Source organism: Corythoichthys intestinalis, chromosome 5, assembly GCF_030265065.1.
Source record: "Corythoichthys intestinalis isolate RoL2023-P3 chromosome 5, ASM3026506v1, whole genome shotgun sequence".
NCBI classification, from domain to species: domain Eukaryota; kingdom Metazoa; phylum Chordata; class Actinopteri; order Syngnathiformes; family Syngnathidae; genus Corythoichthys; species Corythoichthys intestinalis.
In genome coordinates, this window is record NC_080399.1 from 8,762,756 (window position 1) to 8,781,163 (window position 18,408).

An 18,408-nucleotide genomic window follows, 5' to 3' on the forward strand; every position below is an offset into this window, starting at 1 on the left:
TTTTATATCTGGTAAGATGCATTTAATATATATTTAGAGGGTTTTGGGCTGACAACCACAATTAAGATCATTGCTAGGCTAATCGCCGACAACGTACACGTATGTATGTAGTGAGAGTGCTATCGCTAAACCATATAAACATTAAAAGCCCTAACTCCATTGACAAACGACATGAAATACATTAGACTTGACAGTGGATGTTAGCAATAACAAAAGATTTTGAATTGAAAATTTCGTAACTCACCTTTCCAAGCACAAGATAGATTCCTGCCGAATTTTCGTGGGCGAGGACCTGTTTCACCCAACCAGCAACGAAGTATTTATAAGCCTCCAAGCTCTTAAAGTTTTTCAAACTTTCGTGAGAATAGGCTGATTTTGTGTGGACAAGATAGTTGTACATATCAGGGTAGCTAGCAGATGTCAGGCAAATACGGCGGAGACAGCGGGTCGAAAAACATCGATTTAGGCATCAAATATGGATCTGGCGAATGGATAAACTGAAGCTTTTCCACATAACGCCTTTTATGCAACGCATCAAGTGAGTTTACGGCATCCGAAAGCACCGGGTCTTCCATGAAATGCATTATAAATTGCTCGATCAATTGAGACCATTGATAATACAAACACAAAATGACGGACAAGGGGGCGGAACCATACAGCGAGCACGTGATTTTGTGACGTCGGTGGGTAGGGTCTATATACAGTATTGGCCAAAAGTTTGGCGACACCTCAAAGGTGGATACTTTGAAGAATGTACAATATAAAACCCGTTTCAGTTATTTCACTTTTTTTTGCCATTCCACATGTTCGTTCATAGTTTTGACGTATTCAGAGAGGATTTAAAATAGTAGTGAAAATATATAAAACGTAGAAATGTTTAGGTGTGTCCAAACTTTTGACTTTTGTTTCAGTCATCAACATGCTTTGCCCACAGACCCACAAAAGTAAAACTCCGCCTATGGTTACAAACACTGACAATAAAATGTGCATAAAGGCTGGTTACAAACCTTGTTTCGAGTTTTGTCGCGTTGTCCTGTAATTCCGCGTTGTCCTGTAATTCCTAGTGCTTCCTTGTTGAATTGAATGTAGAGTTTTTAGCGGCCGATAGTCTATTACAGCCAGCGCAAAGTTTGCAACGCCGGAGATATTTTTGTCATCTTTACTGGACAGAAATGTGAAGTAATGGCTGCATTTCCAGTGAGCAAAGGCATCCATTTGCGGTATATATCCTGCCTTTCACTGTAAGGCTAACAGTGTTAGCCTCGCTGCCTCGTCAGAATACTATGTTGTTGACCGCCGTGGCAGACAGCATCGTAACACACGTGACCCGTCCCCCCGATGAGAAATGCTCTTCGTACATGACTACAGTATTCTTCAGTCTACATACATTATGAGGCAAAAACAAAATAGTAACGCACAGCCACTAGGGAAACTAACTTTAATCGGATTACTGGCTTGGAAAAATGAACGCGTTAGATTACTCGTTACTGAAGAAAGTAATCATATTTCAGCTCTTAGTTCTTTTTTAAGAACACCTCCTGTTCTCCACTCGTTACCGGAAGTAACTGCACCTGTTTGAACTTGTTACCTGTATAAAAGACACCTGTTCACATGCTCAAACAAACAAACTCCAACCTCTCCACAATGGCCAAGACCAAAGAGCTGTGTAAGGACATCATGAATAAAATAATAGACCTTCACAAGGCAGAGATGGGCTACAGGAAAATAAGCAAGCAGCTTGGTGAGAAGGTAACAACTGTTGGAGCGATTATTAGAAAATGGAAGAAGTTCAAGTTGACGGTCAATCTGCCTCGTTCTGGGGCTCCATGCAAGATCTCACCTCGTGGAGCATCACTGATCATGAGGAAGGTGAGGGATCAGCCCAGAACTACACAGCAGGACCTGGTCAATGACCTGAAGAGAGCTGGAACCACAGTCTCGAAGAAAACCATCGGAAACACATTACGCCGTCATGGATTAAAATCCTACAGCGCATGCAAGGTCCCGCTGCTGAAGCTAGTGCATGTCCAGACACGTCATAAGTTTGCCACTGACCATCTGGATGATCCAGAGGAGCAATGGGAGAAGGAAATTTGGTCGGATGAGACCAAAATGGAACTTTTTGGTCCAAACTCGGCTCGTCGTGTTTGGAGGAAAAAGAAGGATGAGTACAACCCCAAGAACACCAACCCAACTGTGAAACATGGAGGAGGAAACATCATTTTTTGGGGCTGCTTCTCTGCCAAGGGTACAGGATGACTGCACCGTATTGAGGGGAGGATGGATGGGGCTATGTATCGCCAGATCTTGACTGACAACCTCCTTCCTTCAGTGAGAGCCCTTAAGATGGGTCGTGGCTTGGTCTTCCAGCATGGCAACGACCCAAATCCCACAGCCAAGGCAACTAAAGAGTGGCTCCGTAAGAAGCATCTTAAGGTCCTGGAGTGGCCTAGCCAGTCACCAGATCTGAACCCGATAGAAAATCTGTGGAGGGAGCTGAAAGTCCGTGTTGCCCGCCAGCAGCACCGAAACCTGAAGGCTCTGGAGAAGATCTGCATGGAGGAGTGGGCCAAAATCCCTGCTGCAGTGTGTGCAAACCTTGTCAAGGACTACAGGAAACGTTTGGTATCTGTAATAGCAAACAAAGGTTTCTGTACCAAATATTAAGTTCGATTTTTGTGATGTATCAAATACTTATTTCACGCAATTAAATGCAAATTTATTATTTAAAAATCATACAACGTGATTTTCTGTTTTTTTGTATTAGATTCCGTCCCTCACAGTGGAACAGAACTTATGATACAAATTACAGACCTCTGCATGCTTTGCAAGTGGGAAAACCAGCAAAATCGGCAGTGTATCAAATACTTGTTCTCCCCACTGTACATTTGTTTGTTACAGCTTTACAAATTGTGGAAAGCGAAGGAAGTAAAAAGCTTCAAAAAGCACAATTGCCTTGTTTTTTGTCAAGCTTGAACAACTTCACCTTTAGTAAGGACACGACACAACACGTCATATCAATAAAGTAAAAAGTAAGATACTGTGAGGTATAATAAGGTACTGTTCATGCGACTAAAAAAAAACCAAAACAAAAATCACTGGAGACAAAATGGCGGACGAGTCTCCGGCGTCGTAAAGTTGAAATTGCGTCAGTCGAGTAGGTCGTAACTAGAGACGTCATTTTCCAAGTATCGGAATCGGCAAAAAAATACCAGCCATGCCTTTTTTTAATAGATATTTTAATTAAATCGTTTTCTAATTGCATTTAACGTTACAAACATTATATGTTACACTCATCCAGAATCTTAAGGTAAGGTTATCAAATTTATCCCGAGAATGGTGGTAATGAATTTTTTAAAAAATATATCACATTAAAATATTCAACACAATTAATGAATGCGCTGCACGACCCACTCTCGCATTGTCACGCTCAATCTGTAATGGCGCCGTTTTACCTACCCTAATTTTCGCACTATAAGGCGCACCTGACTATAAGCCGCAGCCCACCAAATTTGGCACAAAAATGGCATTTGTTCATAGATAAGCCGCACTAGACTATAAGCCGCAGCTGTCCTCACTGTATCATGGGATATTTACACCAAAAGATATTAACCGGTACAACCTTATTTGACAGCGGCATCATACGACCGACTGTCATAAGACCAAATGAACCATCATTAAACTTTGAACCAATTACTGCAAAGCTTTATTGCTTGAAGAAGCTTCATTTGGCCATCACTACTCCCTTGGGGGAGACAGTCAACCTCTGCTGCCACCTGCTGTTAACTTTTGTCATCCAACATGCCTCTTAGCATGCATTGCAGCGTTGCAGATGTAAATAACAATCAAAAATCATGTTTTGTGCTAAATATTTCTTCAGTTACTGTTCCAATTGTTTCATCAATTGCTAGTTATGGTATTTGCTAACACTTTGTTTGACAGTGGTGCCATAAGACTGTCATTACACAATCATAATTATGACATGTCTCTGTCCTGAGCATTCATGAATGCTTATAACAGATGTCATTAAGTGTTATCCGGCAAATGATCTCACTTTTGAATGGATGCAAAAGATCCAAGATGGACAAAAATTGAGTTAGTGACATAATTTGCCAAATGACATTTAATGACATAAGCATTCAGTAATGTCCATGATAGTGTCATGTCATAATTTTGATGATCTTATGACAGTCTTATGACACTGCTGTCAAATAAAATGTTACCTAAAAAAAAATCAACAAATAAGCCGCACTGGACTGTAAGCCACAGGTATCAAAATGAAGGAAAAAAGAAGCGGCTTATAGTCAGAAAATTACGGTATATAGAGAGATAAAAGGCAGCGTAAAATGAGTAGAGTGAATTTTGGCAGCCTTTGGAGCCTTTTTTTTAAAATTGGCTAAAGCCTTGCAATCCCTCTCCCTACGATTAGAAATATCATGGGAAGCAGTGTGGGGAAGCGCAGAGAAGATATATTAATTGGTAGCACGACACACATGGTTCCACTTCCCATCATGCATTTGGGTATGGCTACAGTATCATTTACTGAAAGCTCAACAAATACACTAGATGGCAATATTTAGTCACAATATACAAAGTCACAAGTCTTTCTATCCGTGGATCCCTCTCACAGAAAGAATGTTAATAATGTAAATGCCATCTTGAGGATTTATTGTCACAATAAACAAATACAGTACCTACGTACTGTATGTTGAATGTATATATTCGTCGAGTTTTATTCATTTTTTTCTTAATGCATTGCCAAAATGTATATGATCGGGAAAAATTATCGGGAATGATTGGAATTGAATCGGGAGCAAAAAAAAATGCAATCGGATCGGGAAATATCGGGATCGGCAGATACTCAAACTAAAACGATCGGATCGGGAGGAAAAAAACATGATCGGAACAGCCCTAGTCGTAACCCGGGACTACCTGTAGTCATGGCAACAATAAACGGCTACTAATCACTAAAATCTTTGACTGTTTTTGGTTTTAGTCCCTAACACATCCACATAACTCCCAGCCAAATATAGAAAACGAACATTGACGCATGTGATCAAAACCATCCAATTTCTCATGGGAATGCCACAGCAGCTGACTTCTCCAGGATGATTTCCTCATCAAAAAAAATTCCTGGAACTGGAAAACAAAGAAAGCAAAGCTCGCTGTCCTCTAATTGTATGTTTCTGTCACCCGATTAAACTCTGTCACTGCCATTGAGCACAAACGGAATGGACATTTAATGCCATTAACAGCTCTGAAAAATGACCATTCACTGGAGTAAGTTAAAAATCCAGTTCAGGAATTGTTTTCATCCTTGAAAATGCCACACAGTCGCACACTTCACATGTTGTCAACTCTAATTTGTGTGCTTTGCGCTTTCTTTGAAGTACGAGTTATTTCGGGAGAAAGCAGACAAAAGGGATGCTTTGCTACTTGTCTAATTTATTCGAAAAACTCACGCTATGACACATTTGGAATAATATGAAACAACGCAGTGGACCTTGTGGTTAGCGTGTCTGCCTCACAGTCCAAATATTCTGGTTTGAAACTGTGCCGCGTGAGTACAAGCATTACAAAAAAAATGGATGAATGAATGCATTTATAAAAAGGACGCCAACTGTTACACTATCAATCTTTGGCTGGGCAGTCATGGTGGGAGAGTGGGATTTAGTTTCATTCTCAAGGGTCCTTAACAGTGAATCTGCCCTGAGGGCTGCTGGGTAATGGAGTCAATAAAGGTTGTCCAGAGGTTGAAAAGGAGCTATCCTTACCCACCCCCTACTTGACTATCTAGTTTCACATCCATGGACACGTCCACCCCCAATCTCGTCATTATTCTCTAGAACAGGGGTCATGAAATAAAAATCTTCTGGGCCCGAAATTAAAAAAATACAACAATCTCTGGTCCGGAAATATTTTTAATGCTTCTATTTTTTTCCAAAAAATCCAAACGTATCTTTACGTGGCCATGCTGATAATTACAACAGTGAAAATTGTAAATAATATATAAAAGGTGCATAAAACTAAAAAGTGCTTTAATTGAATCATTAAATAGCAACAAAAGAGCATGTTCAAGACTTTTTTAAAAAAAAAAAATTTAATTGTGGATGCTGACAGGGGGATTTGCTTTATTTTTTGACACCTCTTTTTGCTTCCCATGAAGCAAAGTTTCAGCAACTGCACTCATACAATCTTTGACAATCGGTGCATCACTAAAAGACTTTTTGTTTTGACCCAATATCCACACTATAGACCCTACTCACCGACGTCACAGAATGACGTGTCTCTGTATCCGGCCGCCATATTGTCCGTCTCTGTTTAGCCCTATTCTCAATGGTTTCAATTAGTCGTTCAGTTTATAGAGCAATTCATGGAAGCCCCAGTGCTTTCAGACGCAGTAAACTCATTGGATGCGTTGCATAAAAGGCGTTATGTGGAAAAGCTTCAGTCTATCCATTCGCCAGATCCATATTTGATGCCTAAATCGATATTTTTCGACCCGCTGTCTTCGCCCTCTCTGCCTGACATCTGCTACCCTGATATCTATAACTATCTTTTCCACAGAAACTCGGCCTATTCTCACGAAACTTTGAAAAACATTAAGAGCAGCACTCTAAGCAACACTACCCTGTGTGACTTCTAAAATGGCGACAATCAAAAAAAAAAAAAAAAGTTGACTGCGATGGCCGACGCTTCAAGGATAGGTGGATATTGGACTATTTCTTCAATAAAACACGCAACAACTGTGTCTGCCTCATTTGCAAAGAGACAGTCGCTGTTTTCAAAGAGTTCGATGTGACGCGATAATAAAAAGACACGCTGACATGTACAAAATGAGGGGCGGCTAGTTTGACTTCGTTTTAACGAGTGGAGGGTGGCTTGACCGCAGTTTCGCAAGAGCCCGAGTGTCGAAAGAGAACGCCACAAAGACGAGACTGTTGAAATTATGAATTAAAAAAAATAATAAAGCAAATGTGACAATAATGTGACACACACAAGGGCTTGCTAACATTTGTTTAAATTAGGGCTGTCAAAATTATCGCGTTAACGCGGGGTAATTAAAGAGAATTTAGCGTCAAAGGGGGTGTGAGACATCAATAGAACCGTTATGTGCCAAGATAACAAATATTGATAAAGTTAACAAAAAAATCAATCACATTAATGAGCAATTATCGAAAATAGATCGAAAATGACGAACATTTCCGAAAGTGTTCCGGAAACAGCCGAATGGGGCGGAGACGTCACGACAAGTGATTGACAGTCGAGGCGGAGCTAGGTGCCATTGTTTTTTAACGACGAGAGAGTAGCGTTGGGGTTTGTTTGACCAAAACATCACAAAAATGGTTCAAAACTGCTGTGCTATGTGGTGTACAAATAGTTATTTATCGGAGTACAGTATCCATGAGTTCCTGAACGCGAAAAAAAAAGCTGGACTACACAGACAATGGGTAAAGTTCGTCCGTGCAAAGAGGGCTAATTTTCTTGTTTATGTTTAGTGAACCTGTATAGCGTGTTAAGCTAACGTTGTTGCTAATGCAATGCTTGTGTACTTTTTTTTGTAGTTTTACAATGGTCTAAAGAGGACAATGGTTTGAGGCCATTTTATTCATAAATCAGATGAAAAAGGAAGAAGTCTGATTATTAAGGCGTTGTTCACTAGCTGTCTAGCTTTGGAAAAAGTAGACGCTTCGGAGTGAGGACAGCATAGACGGATTTAAATGACAGTAGAGTGAAATGCCCACTACAGTCCTTATGTACCGTATGTTGAATGTATATATCCATCTTGTGTCTTATCTTTCCATTCCAACAATTTATTTTACAGAATATATATATAATTTACAGAAAAATATGGCATATTTTATAGATGGTTTGAATTGCGATTAATTACGATTAGTTAATTTTTAAGCTGTAATTAACTCGATTAAAAATTTTAATCGTTTGACAGCCCTAGTTTAAATATATTGTTCTATGTAAATCAGCCAAGGTAGCCCCCCGCATTTTTACCACACCATATCTGGCCCCCTTTGCAAAAGGTTTGGACACACCTGTTTAACTGATGATCCGTAGACGAGGCCGGCTTCTTTCACTTGGTACCAGCTAAATATTATTCAAAAAATAATGATGGTGGAAGAAATAAGCATCTTGAATTTGAAACCGTAAGTTGTCGGTGATTAGCCTCGCAATGATCTTAATTGTGGTTGTCAGCCCAAAACCCTCTAAATATATATTAAATGCATCTTACCAGATATAAAATGACTACTACATAATCCGTGGTAATCGTGTGGAGCCCAGTTTTCTCGTCGAATTGCAGCAGTCCATCTCGCTCTCCTCTCCGGGTCTCTCGGAATACGGTAAAACTTCAAGTCTCTCAGTCTATCTTCTCTGTTACTGCATAGCGGTAACGCATATACACGATAAGTAGACGGACAACATTGCGCGGAGGCGTGGTTGTGACGTCATGTGAGTAGTCTATTCTGAGGCAGTGGCGCCTCCAGAAATTTTTCATAGGGGTGGCCAGATGGGGCCACTTACAATCTTGGGGTGGCCAAAACTAAAATCCATAATTTCAGGTTTTCATTATATTATTGTCGTAAAAAGGTCAGGGGAAAACTATCAGAAAGACTTAAGGACACGGCTACTGATATACTTTGGTGTATTGTGTAATATTTGATGTTACTAATGATTTAATGTGCATAGTCCATAACTGTCCTGTCAACATTTTGAGTTTCACAACAATTCTGTTTTATTGTGTTATGTATATATTAGGCATAAGGTGTACATTTAACTCGGGCTGTCAAACGATTAAAATTTTTAATCGAGTTAATCACAGCTTAAAAATTAATTAATTGTTATTAATTGCAATTCAAACCATCTCTAAAATATGCCATATTTTTCTGTAATTGACTGTTGGAATGGAAAGATAGACAAGACGGATATATACATTCAACATACTGTACATAAGTACTGTATTTGTTTATTATAACAATAAATCCACAAGATGGCATTAACATTATTAACATTCTTTCTGTGAAAGGGATCCACGGATAGAAAGACTTGAAATTAAATGTGAGTTTGTATATTGTGACTAAATATTGCCATCTAGTGTATTTGTTGAGCTTTCAGTAAATGATACTGTAGCGACTTAACTGTTCTGCCCAAATGCATGATGGGAAGTGGTGCAATCATGACTGTGTGTGGTGGCTGCAAATGCTAGATCTTCTCTGCGTTGAGTACACTACTGGGTGTTAAGAAAAAAGATCAACTCCTGTCATTCTTCCCCATGTCGCTTCCCACAATATTTATAGTTCCTGTGGGAGAGATGACAAAGCTTTTGCCAATTAAAAGCAAGGCCCCAATGAATCCTTGTATCTACTCCACTCTGCCTCTTATCTCTGTACATAAGTAAAACGGCGCCATTGTAGGCTTTTTGCAGCAATGAGTGAAGGAGTCGTACCGCGAATGCATTAATTGCGATAAATATTTTCAAGTGATTACTTAAATAAAAAAAAAACTACTGCCCGTTAACGTGGTAAATTTGACAGCCCTACATTTAACAAAACAAAATAAATGCATTCATTTGGGATGAAATGCATAACTGATGCTACAACAATCTAACGATACACTGGCAAGCGGGGTGGCCAACCAATTTATAGGGGTAGCCATGACCACCCCCTGGTGGCGCCACTGTTCTGAGGGAGCATTCATTTGCGCGTTGCTGTGCAGTGAATGAATGAACCATGAGCATTGAGGTGCGATCATATTGAGCCCTTAATTCCGCTATTTTTTGAGAACGGATGGCAGAGTTCATAGGGAAACTTTGCGAAAAAGCTGCGTGCTTCGTCTCATAGTGCCTTTTCAAATTGCTGCTCTTTACAAGTGCTACCGTCTACAGATGAGCCATAGCAGTCTTGTGCTGCCGCCAGGTAAAATGAACAAAAATGTGTTGGTCCACTCCTCTTTAAACACTGTTTTCTGCATCAATCTTGCGTAGTTTTGAGCACGCCATTTGCCGTACCTTTTTCGCCTCTTCCTCCAACTTCATTCGGCTCAGTATTTGGCTGTCACGCCGCGGAGTCTGGAAAGCGAGTGTGAGGGGCCGTCTACATGGTGACTCTCCGAGAATACGAATGCATTTGTGTCTCCATTTGAACAATGTCGCAATTCCGCATGAAAACGATGTAATATTCATGCCAGGCCCTAGGGGGCAGTGCAGATTTACAGGGCGACAGAGAATGATGCACTTTGACACTTTGACAAGGTCCCTCAGCCCCGAAAAAAATATGCCCGCCCACTCGAAGCAATAGCATTTTTCTTTTGTTCAAAAAGGCACAAAAATTGAAACATTTAACATATTTAATTTAACAATATTATTTAAACAGTAAATTAAAGCCGACATTCCGCCATATTTGCTGTTTTTAATATTTAGTAGCACCGCTGCACACGCCCAATGTGACATGTGGGAGTGCTGACGTTAACGTCGCGGTCTCGCGCCGCGGGATTTAATATGCCTGCCGAGGAAGCCCCCCTCAATTCCCGGCAATCAGATTCTTCCACTTTGGAGGCAGGATTCAGAATTTTTCGTTTTCGCCTTCCGTCTTCGCCAACACCACATGCACGTGAGGCAAGTCCGCTACTTGCGTCTTTGTGTCGCAGAGTCGCCATGTAAACTGCCCCTGAGTCATGCTGTTCTAAAAATAACTTTCAAATGCTTCACTCCCATTGGCTGGCTCACGCGCATCACCGCTAAGGTTTTTGTTTGTTGCCCACCTCAGTTTTGCAAACCCGCAGACAAAAATGATTTTTGTTGTTGCAACGTGTATTAGTCGCGACAGCTTGAGATCCGGTCCAGACGGCTTGGGGGTCCGGAACCGGACCGAGGTCCGCGGTTACGTGACCTCTGCTCTAGAACATAGGTGTCAAACATGCGGGCCGCAGGCCTGATGCTGCCCAACAGGGGGCAACCATCCGTGCCAGCATTAAACAGCCCTCAGGGAAATGACCAGGAGATGGGTCGCCCACTTGAGGCTATGTTTTCATTTGCATTATTTCACTGGAAAAAGAAAAGCTTTTTGTTAAGGATGGATTTTCTAAAGGAGAATTACCGTATTGGCCCGTATATAAAACTGTTTTTTGCATTGAAAAAACACCGAAAAAGAGGGGGTCGTCTTATATTCGCGGTCTAGACATTATACCTATACACGACACTAGATGGCGCCAGATATCATTTAAGCGATGTTCTGTCATGATAGATCTCAGCTACTCTCAAGTTTAACCAGTTTGCACTATTTTATTGCAATGTTTTTCCTTATTCAGATTTGTTTCAAGACTACAGTTAATCACTTCCAATTTTGTTTTTTAATCACAATAGATTGGTTTATTTACATTTCAAAAACCAGAAGCCATTCATTTACGAATGTGATTGCACTTTAGTTTACATATTTAAACGTTCAGATATTATGATTTGAATGAGGCAAAATAACATCTCAAATTTTTCTCTCAAATATATTGTTATTTGTTTTGGGTGTACTGTAATTATTTTCTGTATAAAAATTAATTTGGTGTTCAAAAAATCTTTCAAACTTGAGTCTTGAAAAAGAGGGGATCGTCTTATAATCAGGGCCGTCTTATATTCGGGCCAATACAGTATTATTTGGAACATTTTTTCCAGATTATTTATACTGTAAGAATTGAAAAAACTGCATTTTGTTCAAGGATTCGCCAATACAGAAGAGGCTTTAAAAAAAAAATAAAAAATTAAACAATTATTCCAGTGTTTGTTTGTTTTTTTGTAATGCATTATTTTATGAATAACAAAGCCTGTTGAGTAACCTCTGTGAATTTCAATGTGTCTTTGGTTATATAGCTATTATTTTTGTTTTTTTTCTCATAAGACTAATTTTTTTCCATCCAGATGGAGGAGGCACATTTTTTATGTATAATAAATTGATAAGGCATCTTTGAATGTCCTTCGAGTAAAATGTAAGTATCTCAAGGCCGGGCTGAGTGTCCTCTTCTTTTTTAAAAATCAAAATATGATCACCCTAGTTCAAATTTATTTCTGTCGATGTCCCTTTAGGGGCTCCGTATATGTGCCTTCTAGTGGAGAAAACATATTTCCCATTATAAAACTAAAACGATCAGTCCGTTCCAAGCCCCGAAAATTCAGACATAAATCTTTTACAATGCATAAAAATGCATCAAAACATGTAACAAAAACATGTTACAATTATAGCACAATAAACATAACATCGGAGTTGTCCAAAATGTAAAAAACCAAGAATAAAGAATAAAAGTTAATGCACTCATGTAAAGCTGTCGTAACACAAGGGGCAAATGAAGAGGATGCTGGGGTACACACATACAGTAGAGGTCCCTCTGAGCCAATTGGATGCCAGGAATTAGGGCTGCAGCAATCGGATATTTTAGTAGTCGATTAATCGATGGACTAGTTAGTTCAAATAATCGAGAAATCGGATAAGGAACATGAAAAGTTTAAATAGCTGAGCCTCAAACAGTATTTTTTTTTTTTTTTTTTTTAATGAGGATCTATGTACATCAAAAGAACAATTGGCTAACTTACATAGAAAAAGTCTGCTAGCTTAAATGCTATAAAATGCTAAAGTTTTTTTGACAAAGCTCTGAACAAATGATTCAGACACATATTCCCACAAAAAAGGGCTAAATATACTAAATTATATATCCATTTTAAACCTTGGCTCAAACAAAAACTTATCTCACGTTAGTCTTGACAGGGAGCAGTTGGATTCAGCCATGTAAAAAGAGGCAGACCAGAGTGCTGTGTATCCACCCTAATCAATAAAACTAAATGCAAACACTTTCAAAATAAACCATTACAACGCCACTTTAATTAAACGAATACTCGAAACAACAAAATTTAATTTGAATATTTTTTTTTCTAATCGAATACTCGATCGATTTAGTCATTGCAGCACTACAAGGAATGCTAGGCAATAGCCAATAGCAGAGCAGCTAGAAGTATGTTGCGTTTAGTAAACTCTGGGAGCTGGGAGTACCAGCCATACTGTATTTTTGCCTTTCGTATCCTGAAATCATGCGTAACAAGAGGCGTGTCTTAACCTAATAATTCTGTATGTAGAGACATTTGTAAGTAGAGGTATCACTGTATGTAGAATAAAAAATATAACTGTTCTTGTGTAGCTTAATAGTATTTCTTCTTCACAAATCTACACAACTAAAAAGTATGGCATGGTAAAACTACTAAGTAAATGAAACTTGTTATTACGAACCTCTGGTTCCAATGCGCATTTACATCCAAAATGTAAAACACAAATACGTATAAAACTAAAACATGATTTGTACCGTTTATGGCTCAATTAGCTGGCTAATCGCAAAAATATTGACTTCCATAATCATTTTCTGGAATCTCTATTATCGTTATGGCTCGTTTGACTGTCTTAGCGTTTAATTTAAATTGACGCTCTACTTCCTCTCTAATCTCTTGAAGCACTTACCTTCAGAGGTTGTGTACTGACATGTCTCCACACACAGTGACACAATAGACGTCTGGTCGCCACACAAACGCAAACAAGAGCACCTAAATTATAGCCTTCTGCTCTTTGACAATGGGGGGGGGTGGGGGCAAGAGATGGGCTTCTGGTATTTGTGGCCCTGGGCTGGAAGCTTTCATGTTCGGTCCTGGGAAGACTGCGTGAGATGACTGCTTAGACAAATGACACGACGCGATACACAAATTTGTGATTGGCTGATTATTATTTGATCGATGTTTCAATTAGTATTAGCTTAACTTATTCACAGCCAGCTCAGGTCGGAGTATGTGTTGTGGCAGTTAATAAAAAAAGGGAAATTGATATTGAAAATTGACGGGAATAGACAATCGATCCATTTCAACTGTTGAAATAGACTGGCCGTCTATTACAGTTCTGGCAAAATTTGCCAAAAACATACCCATTCATTTCTAATGGCCAAAATATCCCATTCATTTCAATAGCACAAAAACTTCCATTCGCTCGTATTGATTTCCAACCCAAGTGACCGATATCAACAGGAAGTGACCCCAAAATGCCCCCAAATCAACAGGAAGTGACCCCAAAATGCCTGAAAATCAACAAAGTGACCCAATATGTATAGGAAGTGAACTTGAAAGCCCTAAAAATCAACAGGAAGTGACCTGATATAGCAACCGTCACAGCAAAGCTACCATCGCAATTTCTCCAGAAATTGTTTTCTAGTTTTTAAGTATTATTTATTACTTTCGATCGCTTCCAGCTGCTTCAATTTGAAATGGATTGGACGTCTATTGCAGTCAATGGCAGCCAAAGAATAAAGCTATGTGCGGTTACAAGAGATTTCTGAATCCAAATTTAAAAAAAAAAAAAAAATTTTTAGAAAATCTTAATTTATTGAAAAAAAGTTTAAATAAATAAATAAATAAAAAAACGTAAATGCTACACAAATTCAATGTTTACAACAATTGGTTGACTTGCATAGCAAAAGTCCGCTAGCTTAAGTGCTGTATAATGTTTACAACAGTAGCGTACCGTGACAGTAGTGTGTCCCCTCTTAGCAACATTAGCTAATGTCATGAATATAAATGAGCGGAAGTGACGTGTAACGTGCGGTACGTCATTGGCTAAATTGCTTAGCAAAAGTTTGCTATCTTAAATGCTATATATGATGCTAATGTTTACGACAATTGGCTAACTTGCGTAGCAAAAGTCCGCTATCTTAAATGCTATATAATGCTAATGTTTACAACAATTTGCTAAATTGCATAGCAAAAGTCCGCTATCTTAAATGCTATATAATGCTAACTTGAACAGCAAAAGTCCTCTAGCGTAAATGCTATATAATGGTAGGGTTTATGAAAATTGGATAAATAGCATAGCAAAAATCTGCTATTTTACTTGCTATATAATGCTAATTTTTACGAAAATTGGCTAACTTGCATAGCAAAAGTCCGCTATCATAAATGCTATATAATGCTAATGTTTACGACAATTGGCTAACTAGTATAGCAAAAGTCCACTATCTTAAATGCTATATAATGCTAATGTTTACGGCAATTGGCTAACTTACATAGCAAAAATCCGCTAGCATAAAAGCTATATAATGCTTATATTTACGACAATTGGCTAAATTGCATTGCAAAAGTCTGCTATCTTAAATGCTATATAATGCTAATTTTACGAAAATTGGCTAACTTGCGTAGCAAAAGTCCGCTATCTTAAATGCTATATAATGCTAATGTTTACAACAATTTGCTAAATTGCATAGCAAAAGTCCGCTATCTTAAATGCTATATAATGCTAACTTGAACAGCAAAAGTCCTCTAGCGTAAATGCTATATAATGCTAGGGTTTATGAAAATTGGATAAATAGCATAGCAAAAATCTGCTATTTTACTTGCTATATAATGCTAATTTTTACGAAAATTGGCTAACTTGCATAGCAAAAGTCCGCTATCATAAATGCTATATAATGCTAATGTTTACGACAATTGGCTAAATAGTATAGCAAAAGTCCACTATCTTAAATGCTATATAATGCTAATGTTTACGGCAATTGGCTAACTTACATAGCAAAAGTCCGCTAGCATAAAAGCTATATAATGCTAATATTTACGACAATTGGCTAAATTGCATAGCAAAAGTCTGCTATCTTAAATGCTATATAATGCTAATTTTACGAAAATTGGCTAACTTGCGTAGCAAAAGTCCGCTATCTTAAATGCTATATAATGCTAATGTTTACGGCAATTGGCTAAGTTGCGTAGCAAAAGTCCGCTATCTTAAATGCTATATAATGCTAATGTTTACAACAATTTGCTAAATTGCATAGCAAAAGTCCGCTATCTTAAATGCTATATAATGCTAACTTGAACAGCAAAAGTCCTCTAGCGTAAATGCTATATAATGCTAGGGTTTATGAAAATTGGATAAATAGCGTAGCAAAAGCCCGCTAGCATGAATGCTATAAAATGCTAATATTTACGACAATTGGCTAATTTGCATAGCAAAATTCCACTAGCGTAAATGCTATATAATGCTAATATTTACGACAATTGGCTAAATTGCATAGCAAAATCTACTAGTGTAAATGCTATATAATGCTAATATTTACGACAATTGGCTAAATTGTATAGCAAAGGTTCACTACCATGAATGCTATATAATGCTAATATTGCTATAATGCCATAATGCTATATAATTTATATATTATTATTATGATATATAATAATAATATATAAGTCGTATATGATTCTCATAGACTACTTTTTAAGCAAAAGTATTGGGATTTTCTGATAAACTCCCACCTCCTAAACGTTCGTTCAAGATTCGCTTCATAATGATGGCTTTCATAAGACATAGGCTAATAAAATACCTCGATCAAAACAAATGTAGCTACAGGACTTGTTATTTTGAGATCCCACATGATCTAAAGGAACCTGCTCACCTTAAAAAGTTAGCACGTCTTTCAGCATGCGTGCAAAGAATGTGCAAGGGAAGCAAAGCGCCGAAAGGATTTTGGGATTTTTATTTTGTTGAGGTCGGGACTCTGTGTCAGAAGGGCGGCCAACATCTGCGCTTCACTCGGCCGTGGCGGTGTTTGCTCAGCAGCGCATTGTCTGCGGAAGCCCCGCGCTCTTGTTTTCCACCACTGTAATGCGACTTGACGGAAGCGGCGCGCGCTCTAATCGAGGCCTTGACAAAACAAAGCGTGGATGCCTAGTTTATCGCTAGTCGACATCCAATCCGTTTGAAGTGGGAGGGTGGCAGCGAATGAACATTCGTTCATTCGCTGCCACCCTCCCACTTCAAACGGATTGGACATCGATGGCCGTCAATGGCAGTGAATGCCCACAAGACTGGCTGTGAATGCTCTGGTTTCAGTGCCATTGACAGTGCTAGACGTCCAATCCAGAAAATGTCAATGTCAAAAAAATGAATGCAGTAATGTAATAATGTAACTTACCTCTGTGAAATTGGCCCCTCATCGGACGCAAATTCATACAAAAATTATGTCATTCATTTGTGCTAAAAAAAATAAAAATTGTTTGTGTTATCATTTTTGAGATAATAATAATTGGTCAATCTGAGGTCAACCAGCCCCCCATGTTGATTAAAAATGGTGCTACATCCGTGCTGGTTTGTGCTGCAAAATTTTTCATTTGTGCTGCTATCGTTTTTTGAGATATTAAGATATTAATTTCGAGTGATGGCGTCACGCCAAGGGCGCAGGTTTGCATATGGGCGGTAGGGACATAACACTAGCAACTTTTCAGGATGATCAAATTGTTCCCACCAACTTTTAAGCAACCTTATTTGAGTTATAAAATGACTTTAGTTATATGTCATTTAGATTGTCTTCCCATATGTTTTAATTGTTGTGATTGGCCCCACCATTATTGAGTGAATTATTTTCATTATGTTCGGACTTACATGTACCTCTTTTCACTTGCTTAATGTGCCCCCCCAAACGCTTATTTGATTGGCTGATGACTTGCCCCCCCACAAACAAACAAACAAACAAACAAACAAACAAACACACCCACACATTACATATCAGGGTTTTTTTCAAGTTTTTTTTCCAGCCAGTAGCAGCTACTGTAAGAAATGTAAAAAGACATCAATGTTGTGGAAGTGGGGAACAGCACTACAGTATTTTTCGGAAAATAAGTCAGTTTTTTTCCATAGTTTGGCTGGGGGTGCGACTTATACTCTAGAGCAGGGGTGTCCAAACTTTTTGCAAAGGGGGCCAGATTTGGTGTCGTAAAAATGTGGGGGGCCGACCTTGGCTGACGTTTTTTACGTAGAACAATTAGGGCTGTCAAAATTATTGCGTTAACGGGCATTAATTACATTTTTTAAATTAATCACATTAAAATATTTAACACATTTAACGCACATGCCCCGCTCAAACAGAATAAAATGACTGCAAAGTGTCATTTCCACTTGTTACTTGTATTTTTTGTTGTTTTTCCGCCCTCTGCTGGCGCTTGGGTGCGACTGATTTTATGGGTTTCAGGCTTCAGCACCATAGTTATTATTGACATCAACAATAGCGAACTACTAGTTTATTTTTTGATTGAAAATTTTACAAACTTTATTAAAACGAAAACATTAAGAGGGGTTTAAATATAAAAATTCTATAACTTGTACTAACAATGATCTTTTAAGAACTACAAGTCTTTCTATCCATGGATCACTTTAAGAGAATGTTAATAATGTTAATGCCATCTTGTTGATTTGTTATAAAGAACAAATACAGTACTTATGTACAGTATGTTGAATGTATATATCCGTCTTGTCTTATCTTTCCATTCCAACAATAATTTACAGAAAAATACTGCATATTAATAGATGTTTGAATTGCGATTAATTACGATTAATTAATTTTTAAGCT